Here is a 3,872-nt window from a genome sequence, read left to right as displayed (position 1 = left end):
AAGTGTACAACCATAATCCTTCCTGCCGATAAATTCCATGATAACACTACAGATTAATCCATTTGCCCCCATATTACAGGTATGGAGATAGTTTTGAACACTAGTATCTCAGCTCATAGGAAAGGTACAAAGTTCAGTAGCTGGTAATGCTGCTATATCCCAATTACTTTGCCACGTAGTTGATTGGTGGTTAATGCACCATGACTGATAGTCTTAATGAATACCAGATAACAACGTTGTGGATGGTCAACGTAAATATCTGGATATATATTTTGTGCACCGTTCCCAGAGGCACTGCAATACTGGGTCGATGCGTGGAGTGGACGGAGCAAGCCCCTATTCCATCTCCCTGTTCCAAAATTAAATTTAATATATGGTCCCTAGATAAGGGACGTATCAGATTATTAAACTGATAAGAACAGATACTACACTTGATCTTAGCCAAAAGGCCAAGAAGCGATGCAGCTAAAGCTGTATCCAAGGATAGTTTGTCGTTAATATATAGACATGCCATGACGGAATGTTTCTAAGTGTCAGGGCTAGTTGATTCTGGATAACTTTGACTTAAATGCCGTAACGCTCATCATGGTTACTCCATCCAGGTAATTGCGGTATATCCGAAACTTATATGAGAAGGTACTGAATAGTGTGCATCTTCAAGGTCGATGTCTACCATAAAGTATCCTTGGATCCATGGTAGTAGTTACAAATCCCATGAATGGATATACCTGGTAAAATACTCAAGTGGTTTATCAACGATGGTGCGACATTCACCATCGTGGGAGGGTAGACCACTTGGGGTGCTTGCTGAATTGGTGGCAAGATATTAATTCTATTCCCCTTGTATTTATTTTTTGGTATATAACTACCAAGAGTGATAGCTTCCTAACCAGGCGTGATTCATCCACCCCTTGTGAGTACAACCCTTAACCTTTTTGTGATGGTAGGAACCATACTTATCTGTCTTCATTGTTGTTTTCTTCGGTTTCTGGTTCCTTGTTCTTGTAGGGAATATGTTTGTTGGGGGGTGGCGCATTTTCCCCTGGGGCCTGCTCTGGGCCGTGGCCTAAAATGCTACGGGTTTGGCATGCAGGCCCCGAGCTTTCACCAGTACCATGAGGTAGACGCCCCTGGTGGACACGTGGAGGTACTGCTGTCTGGTTTAGTGTGGTGCTCATTCCAGACTCTGCCCTCTTGTGCCGAATAGTTTGAACACTTCGTCCAGTTTTTTAGGACTGGTTTGGTAAGTGCCAGGTAGCAGGATCTGTGCTTGTGAGGTCGGCGTTCTCATAGTCCTGTTAATTTCATAGATTGAGGGCAGGTTTGTGAGTTCATTTCAGAAGTTATGAGGTATACCGTTGAACAGTAGGGTCAGGTGTTTTGCCATACTACCCTGCCCTTCTGGAATGAGCAGGTGGACATGATAGCCGATGTCAGGGTACCAAATGCATTTAAAAAATATTTAGGTTAAATGCGCTACTCAATGTATCCCCCAATAATGGCGGGCACTTTGAGTAAATGCAATTTAGGGGAGGCGTGATAAAACCAACGCCTCATGGCTACCTGTCTTGGAGAGGTTTTTTGGAAAAGACAGGTAGTAAGCTGGCCATCAGTTGAGACTGAAAAGCCATCTCGCTAGTGGTGGAGCCACATAGCGGCCACACCCAGCAGCTCTTCCTGACCCTGTACCTCAAGCATACTCCCGATATTGTTCAGCCAGTGACCCCTCTTCATGACCAGCCCAGCCACTGGTCACCCCAAAGCTAACCACACTAAGGAGGAAGCGATGGGCAGTGCCTAGGCACTGTGGAGGGTATGCCTGAACCCTCCAGCGAGACTGCCCCTCACGTAGTGTGTCTCGCAGGAGCTCCTGCGGCTCAGGCGGCTGTCTCTCTCCCATGCGGGTGGAGAGACGTCCCCTCCGACAAGTCGGAAGCCACCGGCCGGATGCCTCTTCGGATGGCTGAACATCCAGCCCGCAGTTCAGGCACTAGCGGGACTGACCTCGGCGCGGTGTGGGGATAGCGGAGCGCCCGGTAATTGTTCCTACTGCCTTCTTCTGGAGCTTTTGCCTTGTAGTAGCGAGAGCGCCCCTCAAGCAGCGCGTCTCGCAGGCACCTGCTCCGTGAGCCGCTCCAGCGGCTCAGGCGGCTCTCTCTCCCCCCGTGCGGGTGGAGAGACATCCCGTCCGACATCGGGAACACCTGCCGGATGCCTCTCGAGTGGCTATGCATCCAGCCCGCTGCTCAGGTACTAGTGGGCTGGCCTCGGCACGGTGTCGGGGAATTACGGAACACCGGGTCGCTCCTACCGCCTGTTGCTGCCCCCCTCCCCGACGGGAATACGTTCCTCCTTGAACGGGGGACAGTTTTGTTCCAGAGCCTTTTTCTCTGCTTGTAAAAAACACAAGCAGAAAAAGGCTCACCTGTAAAGGAAAACCCAACCTCAGGGTACTCACCTGACGGTCCGGTTCATTCTGTAACGGGAGAGCCTAACTCCCGTTGCAAGCCGCTGTTGCACTGCTGGCGTAATGCCGCGCCTGCGCACTGAGCGGGTTCTTCACGTAGTCACTCACGTGACTCCGAAGTAAAATCATAAACTGATCCCCAGTCCCAGAGAACAGAACAATGAATAGGTAAAATTCAGAGTAGGTAAAATTCTGTGACAATGGTAGATTATTGATAAGCACACTTATAGAAAATAAAACGCGAAAGAGAATGTGAAAGCATGACTTGGAACTCTAATATGAGCTTAAGCATAATATAAGCTCAATGCGTAAAGCACAATAATGTCTTGACAGGAATTAAAGTCGACATTTTTGAATGGATTTTTCGGTAGCATAAAGGAGGCAAAATTCCTAAAAGACATACAAGAATGCAGGGAGGTAGTTATACATAAAAATATTTTCTTTCCAAAATCTGAAATACAGCGTTTGTATTTAGCTCAGAATTCTACATCTTATTGCATCTTATAACTGCATCTGCACTAAGCGTAAAGCAAAATGTGGCCAATGGTTTCCAGTGGGCTAGTATGGACATGGTGATATATCAATCCAACGCTAATATTTTTAAAAATTGTTATTTCACTGTTAATTTAATTTAGGATTGTTATATATATTCAATGGCAGATACTGTGTTATTAAATTTAAGGTCTCCCATGTGGCAATTTAAACATGCATTCGTTTAATAGAAAATAGAACAAAGAACAGAACATAGAACAGGCCCTTTGGCCCACAATATCTGTGCCAAACATGAGACCAAGTTAAACTATTCACCTATGCCTGCATGTAATCCATATCCTCCATTCCCTGCATAAATAATGTGCCTATCCAAAAGCTGGGTTGTGTGCACTGCTGTGCTTACTGAAATCAATCACTATTCCCTTTGTTTTGACATTGAGGGAGAGGTTGTTGTCTTGGCACCAAGTTACCAGGTTCTCCATCTCCTTCCTGTACTCTGTCTCATTATTATTCAATATCTGGCCCAAAGGAGTAGCGTCGTCTGCAAACTTGTAGCTTGAGTTGGATTGATATTTGGCTGCCCAGTTATGAGTGTACAAGGAGCAGGGGGGAAGGGAAATGGGGTAACCTCTTCCTCCTCCTCTTCAAAGCCTCTACGTCTTAGCTGTAATGGTGCGCCCAGAACAACACACGACACTCCAAATATGGCCGAATCTGTCCTACAAATATTCCTGGCATTTGGCTCTTAAATGGGATTTATTGTGACGGCTGAACACTCTTGATAAAACCACTGGTGAAAGTGGTAGATAGAGCATCCTGACATCATGTGAAGGAATGCAAGTGTTTCTCCCACATACCTCAAACCACTTGTGTAGGAAGGAACTGCAGATGCTGGTTTATACTGAAGATAGAC

The 3,872-nt window shown here is 46.2% G+C and overlaps 1 non-coding gene across 1 annotated transcript; it reads right to left on the bottom strand.

The window, feature by feature from the left end:
- Positions 1-269: 269 nt before the first annotated feature.
- Positions 270-461, bottom strand: LOC116975678. The gene has a single exon (XR_004412690.1). It is a non-coding gene; the product is annotated as a U2 spliceosomal RNA (small nuclear RNA).
- Positions 462-3,872: the final 3,411 nt, after the last annotated feature.

Source organism: Amblyraja radiata, chromosome 7 (assembly GCF_010909765.2).
Source record: "Amblyraja radiata isolate CabotCenter1 chromosome 7, sAmbRad1.1.pri, whole genome shotgun sequence".
Lineage (NCBI taxonomy): Eukaryota > Metazoa > Chordata > Chondrichthyes > Rajiformes > Rajidae > Amblyraja > Amblyraja radiata.
Note: the sequence above shows the minus strand (reverse complement) of the source record. Positions and strands in the feature narration are given on the sequence as shown.